Source organism: Microtus oregoni, unplaced genomic scaffold, assembly GCF_018167655.1.
Source record: "Microtus oregoni isolate MIOR12 unplaced genomic scaffold, Mior012 000003F_ref0000135, whole genome shotgun sequence".
Classification (NCBI taxonomy): domain Eukaryota; kingdom Metazoa; phylum Chordata; class Mammalia; order Rodentia; family Cricetidae; genus Microtus; species Microtus oregoni.
In genome coordinates, this window is record NW_024543062.1 from 62,485,508 (window position 1) to 62,499,983 (window position 14,476).

Genomic DNA, 14,476 nt, shown 5'->3' on the forward strand with positions numbered 1-14,476 from the left:
GACAGATGATACAGGGCGGGCTGGTCTATTGTGGGGTTAAGATAGGACACACACACACATTGCTTGAGTGACAGCTGATGTGCCTGAGGTCCCAGGACTGGGCTAGGCTTGAGTAAACACCAGAAAAACACAAGCTGGGCCTTCGTCCCCAAGAAGGGGACGTCCCACAGTGGCGTGCGCAGTGCTGCAGCAAGCCCTGGGTGTGCTGTGAGCTGAAGTGTGACGGACAACTTGGGTTGTGGTCAGGCTGGGGACAGGCAGTGCGTTAAACTCAGTGAAAATTGTTCAGGAAGCATTGGTGGGAAGTTTAGATAAAGGAAAGACGTGTGCCCTGGGAGGGTACTGTTTATTTTACTTATTTGATTTTGATGTTTGGGAGCAAGCTTGGAGCTATGTTAGGCAAACATTCTATCACTAAGCTGCAAACCCCAATTCTTGTTTATTTGTGATAAGGTCTCAGCGTGACTCCTCCTCCTCCTCCTGAGCCAGTCCCAGCATCCCAGCCTGCATCAGGTCCTCCATGCATACGGCCAGCTTCCATGCTCCCAATAGCTTTGTTACATCCTTGTGGGTCTGGTGTTATTTGTTCACATTTTGCGGAAGAAACAGACATTTGAAACATTAATTTACGTCATCAGAACAGAAACTTCAACCCTAGATCTGTGAAGTCACACCTTGGGGACAGGGAGCTCTAGTGACTCTGTGACACATACCAGGGAGTATCTGTTATGTGTGGTGCTCTTGGGAGGCACAAGGTCTGAAGGAAGTTCCTGTCCTGGAAATGCCTTCCCTTGGTCTCCACAAGGCCCAAGCAAGAAATGGGAAAGATGAGGCAAGGGACAGAAGGAAAAGGGGAGAAACCAAGGAGAAAGTTGTGCTGTAGGGTGAGGACCAGAATGGGCAGAGCATCTCACCATCCAGGTAGGAGCTAGGCCTGATGGGCTTCTGGGTGATGGGGAGCTTCGACTTCCTGTGGTCTGCTTAATTCCCCAGGAACTAGGTCATGAATAGGATGAAAGGGTGAATGTGGGGAGGCCCCCCAAAAATCTAGACCTGGGCTGTGGATTCCTTCTACACAGGCCTTCCCCTCACCTGCCGGGACACTTCATACCAAAAACATTCCAGAAAGCAGGCTCAGCGATGACGCTGGGCCCCGGGGGGACAAGGCTGGAGCTGCAGGAATATTTAGTGCCACATCAGTGCTTCCGGAATGTGAACAACTTAGACAAGGATGGGGGAGGCGGCTCGAGGAGATCACAAAGGCCTTCTGGGTGCTCCCTGGCCCTGGCCTCTTCCTGAGATGCAGGCGGGATCGTGATGTTCCTGAGTGGACACCCCCTTGTGGGGCAGGGCCGTGTGGGGGGGGGAACTCCCATGACACATTGGCCTGGCTCCCTGGCTCAAGACCCAGATGTCACTTGGGTCTCCCTCTGTCCTGGCCGACTAGCTGCCTTGGGCCCTTTCAAAGGGGGAAAGTGAGAGGGGGACCAGTAGAGCTAGCCGGGTAGGGAGCAGCAGACCCCGCTTGCCCAGAAGAACACAGGCAGCCTTCAGCTCTGGGAGTGAGAATCTGAACTCTGTCGGCCAGATTGTTTCATGGAGGAACAAGATGGATCAAGGACAAAGATTTGGCTGAGTGGCACAAGCATTTCTTAAAGCAGCAGCAGAGGAGAAGTGTTAGGAACCACGTAACAGATGGCAGGCAGGCTGACTTCCTGGAAGTGAGGATGGAGGTACAGGCTAGGATGGGGAACAGGGGCAGGGCCAAAGCTGACCACTGAGCCTCTCTCCGAATGCAAGCTGTAGCTTATATATAACTTATATCTCTTATATAGTGTGTCCCGTTCACTAAGCCTTTCCATCAATTACCAAGTAGTTATCGGAACTGGACTTATAGATCAGTCATATAACAACGCTTGGCTGGCATGGGCAAGACTCTGGGTTCCATCCCCAGGACCACAACAACCCCTCCACCACCACCAAGCTCTGTTTTTCAATTTATTAAGGGCCTTCTGATATATTTGTGCTTTGTTTTGTTTTTGTTTCTGAGGCAGGGTCTCAGTCTGGAGCCCAGGTTAGCCTGGTACACAGAGCAATTCTCCACCATTCCTAGCATTAGGGATACATTTATGAACAAAACTGACAAAAGAAAGCTATGCCCTCATGGAACTACATTTCAGAACAGCCAGTGAAGCCGGAGCAAAGTGAATGAAAGATTAGCAGGGAAGGGAGTCAAGAGAAGCCATAGGAGGAAAAGCCATGGCGCCTGTGGGCCATTCTGAGGCTGTGGCTTTTATTCTGGGGAAAACAGAGAATCCTTGGGAGGCGCTGGGCAAAGACTGAAATGACCTAACAGACTTTTTTTTAAAAGAATCTTTTTAGCAGGCAAGATTACTTAAGCAAGTAAAGGCACTTGCCACCCAGCCAGACTGCCTGCATAGGATCCCCAAGCATCCACATGGCCAGAAAGGAGAGAAATGACTCTCACAAGTTGTCCTCTGACCTCCACATATGAACACACACACACACACACACACACACACACACACACACATTGGTAAAAATAGATAAAAGAATTTAGTTGCTTGCTGAGACCAGAAGTGGAAGACTTGATGGGGACCTAGCAAGAGGCCAGCTTTGAGAGCTGCTTGGACTGGAGTTGCAGCAATACAGAAATGGGAAGCCATCAGATTTGGTGGTATAATCTGAAGGGAAAACGGACAAACCTTTTCTGACCGAGGATGCTCAGGATGTGACAGAGAGGAGCCAAGAGTAAGGGCAGAGAGTCCATTAGCTTGTGCAGGGAAGGCTTGCAGGTGGAGCAGGGGAGGACCTGGGATGAAGTGGGGCGTGGGGACCACTCAAGACAGGAGCTAAGAAAGTAGGCAGATCTTTCAGAAGATAAGCTGCCTCCCAAGCTGTCTGCCCTGATTCTGGGGAGGCCTGCAGAGCTGCAGACACAGGTGACATCAGCATTCTTCCGATAAAGCTTGTAAGGTTCTCTCCTCTCTCTCTCTCTCTCTCTCTCTCTCTCTCTCTCTCTCTCTCTCTCTCTCTCTGAAGGACGGCAGGACTTTCTCACACTCAAGCCTGAAATCCCAGATTTTCTAAGGTTTTCACGAATTCCTTTAGAACTTTGGGAATGTCCCCCTGGCTCTGCCTGGGGGTCCCTAGGGAAATTGGTTCCTAAAGTGGGGTCAGGTGTTGCTGTACAGAGGCTGGGACTGAATAATATCAGATCATCTTTGGTCTCCCCTCTGCTTCAGAATTCTCTGTTTCGGGCCCCTGGGGAGGTTGCACATAGTCTGCTGCCCAGACAAGGACTGAAAAGGGGCAGGACTCTGGTCCCGTTGACAAGGTTGGCAAGCGCTCGCTTGAGGGCCTCTGGAGGAACCAGAGCCTCCCTCTCTGGGACACAAGCTTTTTCTATCTCCTTTTGGATCTGAACACCTCCTCGGTCTTCCTGCTCCCTTCCTGGGCTATTCCCACCTCAGAATTCTTCTCATCCTGTCTGAGGCATTTAGGACAAACCGGGAGAATGAGTAATCTTAACGGAGGAGGGGCTTCTAGCCCATAAAAGGACATCAACTCTTTAGTTTTACTCTTCAAAAAGGGCCGTCTTGGCCTCTGCTCTCTCCCTGCCAGGGATTTCCTGGGAAGAGGAAGGAGGCCGCTGGCCCTGACGGGATGGGATTCTAGAAATAGCAGAGCATTTTAGAAGATCCACCGGTCTGATTCAGCTTCCCTTGTAAACACACGTGGTTAGCCAGGGTTTTCCCAGCTCCAGAGGCTAAGCCCCCATTTCCTGATAGAAGCACTCAATTGTGTATGTCTGTGGAGGTCAGGATCCAGTCAGCAGAATTCCTATCCCGCCTCCCACCTCCTCATCTCTCTCTCTTGACTGCTCTGCTCTGGATTCTGGGCTGTGTGTGTGTGTGCTCAGCTCCTGCAGCGGAGCTGACCACAGGAGCTCCACACAGACGGAGGGGGCGGTCATCCTTCAAAGCTCCCGGGCTGGAGTGTGAACTCCTGCCCAGGCTGGGACTTCTGGCTGTCACTGCTCATGGCCATCCTGCTTGGTGCAGCCTCATGCTGGGAAACAGTCTAGCCACTGCCAGGAGTCCCTCCTTGCAAAGGGGTTCCCAGCTTGCTCTGCCTTCCAGTCTGGCACCCAGTCCTATGGAAGGTGCCAGGTGGTGCTTAGGAGGCTCTGCATCGTGTCTGGGCAGGCTCACCTTGCAACTTTGCTGACCAACAACCTGCTTGCCAAAGGCGGTGGAGACAGACTTGGGCTTACCCGAAACTCCAGGTCACGAGTGGATGGGAAGCGAGAACTCAATCAGCTCATTTATCGTAAACAATGTAACAGTGGCCAGACTAAACAGATACTTGAAGTTACATCCACAGGCAGGGGCATACATTCAGAGGAAACCCACATTCAATGGGAGGTCTCACCTGAACAGCCGGAAGCCGGCTGAAAAGAGCTAGCCCTGAGCGGTAGTGCCAGCCCCGGAGGGTCATTCAAATCACTGGCACAGCACTAAGGTCAGCCACACACTGTTGAATGCCACCATGACGACGTCTTTGTTAGCGCCTCCTTTCTTCCACAAAGCATGTCAAGTGAGTCAGAGCCACTTTCACAGTCCCCTCACACCCATCGTGTTGCAAGGATGAAAGGAGCCAGCGTGTGAGAGTGCTTTGTAATAAGACACCACAGCAGCCAGCCTAAGCAGCGAGATCAGGTGCCCGGCAAGCGAGCGGGCGAAGGGTGTCCTCCATCAGCCAGCCCGGCCCCTTATAAAAGGGAATCTGACAGAGAAACAAGTGACAACGTGTTACCTAATGAATCAATCCATCAACAATTCCTGAGGCCAGACTATTGTTACTGATGCCATAGAAAATACAAAAATGGTCCCCTCCCTCCATGAATTTATATGGGATAGAACCAAAGCTATAAAGCAACACCTACAGGAAAATTATTAACGACACAGAGGTGGGCGCTGACAGTGGAGGTCAGAGGCAGGGCGTGCGGTGAGATACTCAGATCTGTGGCTTGTCAGTGGGCCACTGTGTGGATGCAGTGCTGGGTAAGTCAGTGGAGGAATGAGCTGCCCTCCCTGTCTGGATGCTAAGCCCCACAGCCTAGTAGGTGACCGGTGAGGACATCTGACAGTCCTGCGCCCTTCCTCACAACCGTGTCACCTTGCTTTCCCTTGGTGACTGCCATTGCAGGACATGCCCACGAAGGCTGTAACAGGATGCCAGACAGGAGTGGGTAGAGTAGGCTAATTCCTTCCTTGCCAGACGTTCTGGGTGGGTAGCAAAGCAGCAAGCTCTACTGGCCCCGGCTACTGTGACTGTTCTCTTTTGTTCTTGCTGCCTAAAAGGCCCGACTATCTTCCCATGCTTCTTAGATCCTCCACAAAGTTGCTACAACACTTCGAGTCACTTTCCCAGTCCTCTCAAACCCACAGTATTGCTGTAAGAATTAAAGAGGCCTATACATGAAGACACTTGGTAGGCGATACGTCAACACAGTGGAGCCCTCTCCTCCTGCCCAGCTGAATCAAACTGGATTACCTCCCCTTGTGTCCCGTGAACAGGTGCCTTGATCAGTTTCTCCCTCCCCACTGTAGCCCTAGATAAGCTCCTGCCTCAGCCTCCCTATATTCTTACTGGTTACCTCAAAAATTAGAACCCTTTTGTACTCACTTCAAACTGTGTGCCTGATGGGGGAGAGTCTTCTGTTTTGTGTTAATTTCATTGGTTAAATAAAAAGACTGCCTTGGCCCTTTAATAGGACAGAAAATTAGGTAGGCGGAGTAGACAGAACAGAATTCTGGGAGAAAGAAGCCCAGTCAGTCAGTCGCCATGACTCTTGTCTCCAAGATGGATGCCCGTTAGACTCGTCCTGGTAAGCCACACTCAAGTGGCAATACGGATATTAGAAATGGGTTAGATCAATATGTAAGAGCTAACCAATAAGAGGTTATAACTAATGGGCCAGGCAGTGTTTAAAAGAATACAGTTTCCGTGTAATTATTTCAGGTAAAGCTAGCCGGGTGGTGTGAAGCGGCCTGCAGCTCCTCATTACATATGCGCGTGAAATCATGGCATTCTTCATTTCAGATTAATTTAAGGAACAAAAAATATCGAGTGCCAAGAAAGTCACTGGCCTTGTGTTGCTATTGCTTTCCAAGTGTAGGTCAGGGAGTCATTTCAGAGTACACAACAGTCAAAGCTTCTTTACCTAGGATGTAAAAGTCATTATAGGACTGACCTAGCTTGTGTGGGGTCCTGGTTTCAACCCTTAGCACCACAGATAAACAAAAAAAAAAAAAAAAAAAAAAAAAAACAAAAAAAAAGAGGAGGAGGGAAAGGAAGGAAGGAAGGAAGGAAGGAAATCACTTGTCTTTTCCATTCTCATTCCCTAGAGTTTTCCAGAGGCCCCATCATACACGATATTATAGTCAGCTCTAAATGCAGGAGATGCAATGAACACTACACAATAATAAAAATATATACTCAACGCCACTGAAGCGTGAGGTTGCAAAATAAAAAAACAAAACAAAACAGTGGAGCTGATCCTGAAGAGTGCTTGCCTAGCAGACACAAGGCCCTGGGTGCCATCTCAAGAAACAAGGCCGCTCAGAACACATTTCTCAGGAGACACAGCTGTAATCCCAGCACTTGGGAGGAAAAGGAAGGAAGACAGGAAGTTCAAGGACAGCCTTGTTACAAAACAAGTTCAAGGTCAGCCTAGACCCTGTCTTTAAAATAATAACATCAATAAGAAGAAGAATAGAGCCTGGTTTGATGGCACGGTTGTAATCCCGGCATTTGGGAGGGACGGACAGGAAGATCACAAGTTTGAGGCCAGTTTGGCTTACAGAGTGAAAGCCTGTTTGTCAGAAGAAAGAGAACACCACATAATTACACAAAGTATGGGGCTTGAGGCATGGCTCAGCCATGAAGAAGACTGGTTGTTCTTGCAGAGGACCCAGGTTCAGTTCCCAGCACGCACACGGCAGCTCACAGTTGTCTGTAACTCTTGCTCCAGGCAATTAGACACCCTCTTCTGGCCTCCAAGGGCACCAGGCTCTCCCAACACACACTGCCAAACACACACACACACACACACACACACACACACACACACACACACACACACTTGAGGTTGGAAATGGCCAAGAAGAGAGAGAGAGAATAGAAACAATGCTGTCACTAATGACTTGTGATTTTTTTGTTGTTGTTGTTGTTTTTTTCTGGTACATATGTGTGTATGGTACCCATGTGGGTGGATGAATGTGCATACCCATGTGTACGTATGTGGAGACCAGAGGACAGTGGTGTCTTGTCTATTGCTCTCTGCCCCGTTCCCTTAAAACAGGGTTCTCAATGAACCTGGAGGTAGGCTGGCAGCCAGCAAGTCCCAGCAATCCTCCTGCCTCACCCAGTTCTGGTGTTCCAGGACCTCACAGGCACATCCAGCTTTTTATATACGTGCCTGGCATTTGAACTTAGACCGTGATGCTTGAGAAGCAAGCGTTCCTACTGGCTGAGCTGTCTCCCCAGACTCTAAATAGTTTTTGATGGTTGCTGGGGATCTAATAGGGGGCCAGGTCCATACCGCTCTCCCAACAAGGTATGCTTTTAAGCCCACTTTTATCTGTTCAGACATAGAAGGGGAGATGTTGAACTAGAATTTTTACTGTCTCCCTAAAACTCAAATCTGAGTAATTTGTCCTGTATTTTTGTTTCCTAAATCTGGAAATCCTTAAAGCATGTAGACTGAGGTTAGAGAGTAGGAGGATCTTGGATCAGGCATTGGCCTTCTGATCCAGAGAGGATAGAGAGTCTCCTATCCTGAACAGCTTTGCCAAGGTGAGTGTGCCAAGCCTAGTGGTGGTGGCAGAGGCAGCGGTGGTGGTGCAGTCCTTGAGTCCTAAAACTCGGGTGGGGGGGGCAGAGGAAGGCGGATCTCTGTGAGTTCTAGGTCTGCCTGGTCTACAAGTGAGTTCCAGGATAAACAAACCTATACAAAAATGCCCTGTCTCTAAAAAGAAAAAAAAAATCAAGAACAAAAACATCAACAAAAACAGTGAGTGTGCTCCAGGACCTGGCGGATAGCCTTTAGACCGGAGGACTGTCTTCACCACCAAGGGCTCAGCAGGGGCCACATAAAACACAGGAAACGGTGGAAAGTGAAACAGATCATCAGAGGAGTGAGTTGCTGCCAAAATAAGGAAGTGACACTGGGTGGGGGCAGGGGAGGACTGAAGTCCCTGGGGAGGATGCTGAGATCATCTGACTCCCCCACCCCTTACTTTGGCTGCAGCAGGAGGGGGAGTTGAGGGTGTGGAGCTGCGGGGTGAATCTGGAGGGTTGGGTAAGGCTCTGGGGTGGGGGTTCAGGCCTGGGAGAAAAATCCTTAAGATACTTATTTGGGGCTTGAAATCCCCTAGGAAGAGAGCTGGCCTGGGGAGCAGTCCAGAGAGCCGCTGGAGGAGGGGCGGGTGTGGGTCTCCTTGGGTCACCAGAGTGAACTCTGGGGCACGCAGTCTGGTAAGAGAGACAGGCGTGCCCTAGAAATCAGGCTGCCAGTAAGGTTGTCAAGCGTGTCTTGTTTTCTTCCTCATTTAGTGCATATTGGGTGTGGTGCTGAGCTGGGAGTCTAGAACTAAGTCTAGAACTAAACAGAATCTAGTCACTGTGCTATAGAGCCTGGAAGTCCAGGGACAGAGGAGTGCTTAAAGCTCTCAGGAATTTGTCACTTAGTATTTTTTTTTTACATTTATTTATTTATTTTATATATATGAGTGCTCTATCTGCTTGTATAACTTTATGTCAGAAGAAGACATCAGATACCACTATAGATGGTTGTGAACTGCCAAGTGGGTGCTGGGAATTGAACCCAGTACCTCTGGAAGAGCAGCCAGGGCCTTTACCCCCCTGAGCCATCTCCCCAGCCCTGTGAATTCATAACTTATGAGAGAGAAGGCTTGTTGATCTTTCTTTTTCTTTTTCTTTTCTTTTTTTAGATAGGCTGGCCTTGATTTCATTCTGTAGCTAATGATGGCCTTGATCCTCCCGGGCCCCGCTCCCAAGAGCTAGGTGGGATTATAGGCATTCACCAATTATACCAGGTTTATACAGTGCTGGGGACCAAACCCAGGGCTTTGTCCCTCTAGGTAAGCATTCTGACAGCTCAGGAATAGCCGGAGCCCAGGCTGGACTTGAACTTGCCTCCATGCTCACTGCCACCTCCAGAGTGCTGTGCCACCAGCCTAGCCCAGCCTGCGGAAGGTCACCACCTGCCTCCAAAGCCCCTTTCGAGCTCCCAGTCCTGTCCCCACCCAGACAGCTTGCTTGCCCTTTGGGGTAAACTAAAATTAGTTGGCTTGGGGAATGACTTAAAAGTGACAACTTTTGTATCTTTGTTGTTGTTTTTTGAGGTAGGGTTTCTCTGTGTAACGGTGACTGTCCTAGAGCTCACCCTGTAGACCAGGCTGGCCTTGAACTCAAAGACTGACCTGCCTCTGCCTTCCTAGTGCTGGCATTAAAGGCGTGTGCCACCACCTGTCTAGTTTTCTTACTTTATCTCCCTCCTTGCCTACCACAACCTGGGAAAAGTTCCACAACCCTGAACTCTGAATGCTCCTGAACTGGAATTACAGGTATTTCCTACCACACCAGGCTCCTTGGGTGATTCCTAGTAGCCAGCTTTGACCTGATGCTACTCAGAACAGAGGTAGGGGGAGATACTAGGAGTTAGATGGATCCCCAATAGGCAGGCAGACGGAAAGAAGGGTCCAAAGTAAAGATGATAAAGATGGCAAACTTTGGCTTCTTCCTCTCTTCCTGACTAGAGACAAAGGCCTAAGGGCCTGTGAGCAGAGACTAGGATGTGTTTTCTCCACAGTTGTGGACCTATCAGCTTCTCTGTCTGCTAAAACTGTTCTCTTTAGGGGAGGAAGACCACTCAAAGACCCTTAAAACCTCCCAGCCCTCAAGGAGACCCAGTTTTAGCTTCCAAATCCCTCTTTAGCTCTGCAGAGGGTCTTTGTGTCCCTAGGTGTGTGTGTGTCTGTGTGTGTCTGTGTGTGTGTCTGTGTGTGTCTGTGTGTGTGTCTGTGTGTGTGTTTGTGTGTGTGTGTCTGTGTGTGTCTGTGTGTGTGTGTGTCTGTGTGACTGTGTATCTGTGTCCTCACCCCTAATAAAAGCCTTTATTTATACTGGTTGTCTCTGTCTCCTGTATCTGCGGTTTCCCTGACCTGGTGCACTCAAGATTTCCCCTTCCTCTTTAACTAACATAGAAAATGAACTCGATCAAGACCCCTAGATGGCAACAGGAGTGTTGGACTCCCTCTGGCCACAAAGATTTGAGATGGTGGGATGTCGTGAAGCCACAGAGCAGGTAGGGAGGCAAAGGACAGCTCCTGGTTTCTGGTGTGTGGACCTCTCGTCAAGGAAGGCTGGGGAAGGAGTGAGCTGAGTTCGGGGCTCCAGTCTGCAGCTTGCACAGTCCTGTGAGTCCACTGAGAAACATCTCCCAGCAGGGTCTACACATGGAACTTTGGGAAGGGAGGCTGTGAGGATGACGTCCTGAGTCTCTCTAGGAAAAGCTTCACCAAGGAAGGGAGTCAGTGAACCAAAGCAAGTGGCAAGGTTTTAGGGAACAGGACTTCCCTGGAAACTTTAGGATTGACAAGTTTGAGCTTGGGTGTAACACTCACATCCACAGATGGGGTCCACACCCTGCTCCCTCCACCCCAGGCCACATGCTGTCTGTCCCCCGGGTGTATGGTCCTGCCAAGTATGGGAGTCTGCATCCTTTGGACAGTCCACAGCCAGAAGTTCATCCCTTTTCTCTGAGATCCTGGGATCCCAGCTCCACACTCAGGCCTTTTGGAGGCCCTAAGTAGGTAAGAACATTGACGAGGCTGTTCAGGCTGATCCTGGGGAAGCCACTGACCTTTTTCTGGGCCTTGGCCTAGAGCTTGTTTGCTGACAGTCCGTGCCCCTGGATCTGTCTCAGGTGAGAACGCGAACCCGGACAGCAGGCATGAACACTGCGCTGGTGTGAGGACTCTTGTCCTGACTGCTTTCAGATGGCCTAGCCTGTGGCACCTGGGTTGTTGTTAGGTCCGTTGGTGTCACACAGAATAATGGAACAGATGCATGCTTCAGAGGAAAGTATGGATGCAGCTTCCACGGATCCTCAAGCGACTTTGGGACTGAACACTGAGTTTCATGCTCCTACTAAGGGAGGCCCATACCTGCAGGCTAGTGACCTCTTCAAGAGGGGCCATTTTCTCCTGTGTTCAGGAGGCAAGACTTTAGGTGGGATTTCAGTGTCACTCCTGCCGGCCTGGCCTCCACAGGAGCAATGGGCTCCCTTCTCCACACCACGTGTAGGAACAGAGACGCAGGAATGTTTCCAGTGGCCACTGGCCTAGACATTAAAAGGCTATCATTAGTGTATGTAGTCCTGGGGCGAAGCCCAATGCCCTGTCCATAATACACTCTGAACCACACCCCAGCCTGTCGAAAGCCTTGTTGGGTGAAGAGAACCTAGAATTAGTGGGCCCTGGGAACGGACATTAAATCCTTGAAGTGCTGCCTCGTGGGCTCTATGGGAAGAGAGGTAACTGAGCCGAAGGGATGAAGCCCTGGCCGTATGGAGTGGAATGGAATTTGTCGTTGCTTCACGTATTAGCCTTTGTAGGAGCAGATAACTGTAGGCGGGACTCAAACTCTCCAAGGAGGGGACGAACAAATGATCATGCCATTCCTCTGGGACTGGGCGAGAGCCGGTGAGATGCCTCAGGAAGCAGAAGAGAGTGACCCTTGGTCCCCTGTGGGCTGTCTGCCTTCAGGAAGGGCTCTCTATCACGGAGCAGGCAGCCCAGAGCAGGGCTTGGGGAAGGAAGCCGAGACCCCTCCCTCCCACGATTGAAAAGATGGCCATTAGCCTGGAGTATAGGAGTGGACTGGGCTGGGCCAGGTCTGGGAGAGGGATGGGAGGATGGCTCCTGGGTGAGTGAGTCACCAGGCCACTGTCTGCCCCTTCTTCCTCAGGGGAGGGAAGCTGAGGAGACAAGCTCTGGCCAGCTGGGCTTGTGAATGCAGGTTATCCACTCCATCCTCCAGTTCTGGGGACAACTGGGGCTTGGCCTCCTTGCCTCCCTTGCCCACCGTACAGGCTGGTGAGCTGCCTTATAAGGGAATAGGGGAAGGGCTCATGCTAAGGAAAGCTGCCAGCTCACACCTGGCTACAAGATGAGGCAGCTGTGAAGTGGCCTTTGAAGAGGCTGCCCTGCCCTGACTGGTACCACTTGCCGAAGCTGCAGGCGCGCTTCCTGTGTGATCACAACTGTGCCTCAGAGGCCCACCCTCCCTCACACCCTTCCTGAGCCTCCTTCCAAATCTGCTCTCACCCGGCAGGCCTGTCCACACCACACCCTCTCCCAAGTTCCCAGGGCAGCCTGGGGACAGTTGGAGAAGCTCTGGGTTGCGGCCCAACCTACCCTCCATTTTGTCCCCGTCAGCCTCATACCATGTCGTGTGTGTGTGTGTGTGTGTGTCCTGAAGTAGGGATCCCAGAAAGTTATTAACATCTGGGGAAACTGAGTCCTCTGAGACACGTGTGGCAGGAGGGCCCGGTATACAGTCAACGTGTGAAACGGGACACGAAAGCCAGAGTGGACTGCCGAACTCTGGCAGGCTTACTCCTCGGGGACAGTCTGAGAACACCTTATAGCTTGTTTAGGACGGCTTCTCTTTGTTTGGGATGGATACAGATGTAGAGGGTCAGGACTGGTACCCTAAACAGTCAGCAGTCAGCTAGAAATCCAGTTCCCGAAGCCCCTGCTAGCAGGAGCAGGAGATGTGCCTAGGCCTCTCTGAGCCTCAGTTTCCCCATCTGTAAAATCATAGTAATAACCATCTCCTAAAGCAAGGCATATTATCTCATTTAAGGGAGGAGCAGCAGAACCATCCGGCCCCCAAAATGCCACTGTGGGAGAGGATTTTGTGGAACAAAAGGTACTTGAAAGCCTGCAGATAGGGAAGGACCTCTGAGGTCACCTTTTCTCCTTATATGGGAGAGAAGAAACATTCTTGCTACAAGGAATAGGCTTGAGGCTGGGAAATATCTCTGCAAACTGACCTTGTCAAGACAGCTCCCTTCATCCGGCTGTGGTGAGCGTGCCTGTATTTCCAATACTCTGGAGAAAGAGGCAGGGGAATCACAAATCTGAGGCCGATCTGGGCTCTAAAGGGACTTTTAGGCCAGTTTGGGTTTTTAAGAAGCTTTATGTATATGAAAAAAAGGGGGTCCCTCCCTAGGCCTCTGGACACATGTTAAGTATCAATCCACTTCACTACTAAGTAAAGATTTGGACTTTGGGTTCTTATTTTCTTGGGGGTTTTCCATGTACACGTGAAGTGGAATCTGTACATTTCTCCTGCTCATCTGATGGTAACTGTGAGAATGCAGAGATGAACTGACAGTTCATCACGCCTGCTGTGGTTTGGATAGAGTGTCCCCTGCAGAGCTCACATGTTGAAGGTGGGACCAGCTAGGGGAAATCCATCACTGAGATGTCTCTGCGCTCTCTGCAGCCTCCCCTGCCACATGCTCAGGACGCCACAATACTGCTCTGCCTCACTGTCTCAGGCTAGGGAGCCTGGTGGTCAGCCCACCACTGACTGAAAACCCTGAAACCCTAAAACCGAGAGTTGAAAAAGCCTTCCCTCTAATAATGTCCTGTGTCTGTCAGGATGACAGAGCCCACAGTGCTCTTCTCTGGGCCTGATGCCCCACGCTGGAGGGAGCGCGCTAGGTGGAGCCAGGGTCCAAAGGAGGGGTTACTGAAAGCCTACCTAGGGGGCAGCCTAAAGACGCCTCAGTGTTTGCTGGGACATTGGGTGAGGGAGATGGGAGGGCCAGAACTTGAACAAGTGTGACATTTAGAAGTAAAAGGTTCTGTGGTTAAGACGCCTGCGCGTGGAAGTGGGAGGAGGTGGCAGCAGAGGATTTAGACAGGGTGAGTGTGTGGCAAGCTGAGGCCATGCTGCTTCTGGAGACTGGTGCTGAGGCCAGGCCACTCTCCACTCACTCTTGTGATGTTTACACTTTTACCAGTGTGTAGACAGGCAGTGGCGTGGCGGCACACACCTTTAATCCCAGCATTTGGGAGGCAGAGGCAGGTGGATCTCTGTGAGTTCCAGGCCAGCCAGGGCTACATAGTAATAAGACAAAACAAAACAAAACACATTTTTACCAACTCTATGCCTGACTCAAACCTTCTTTTTCTCTTCCTCTTTCTCTCTTTGTTTTGTTTTGTTTTGTTTTAGATAGGTCTCACTATGTAGCTTTGACTGCCTTGAACTTATGGCAATCCTACTGCCTTAGCCTCCTCTGAGGTATAATTAGACTTGTGATGCCGGGCCAAGATTCCATTTTCTTTTA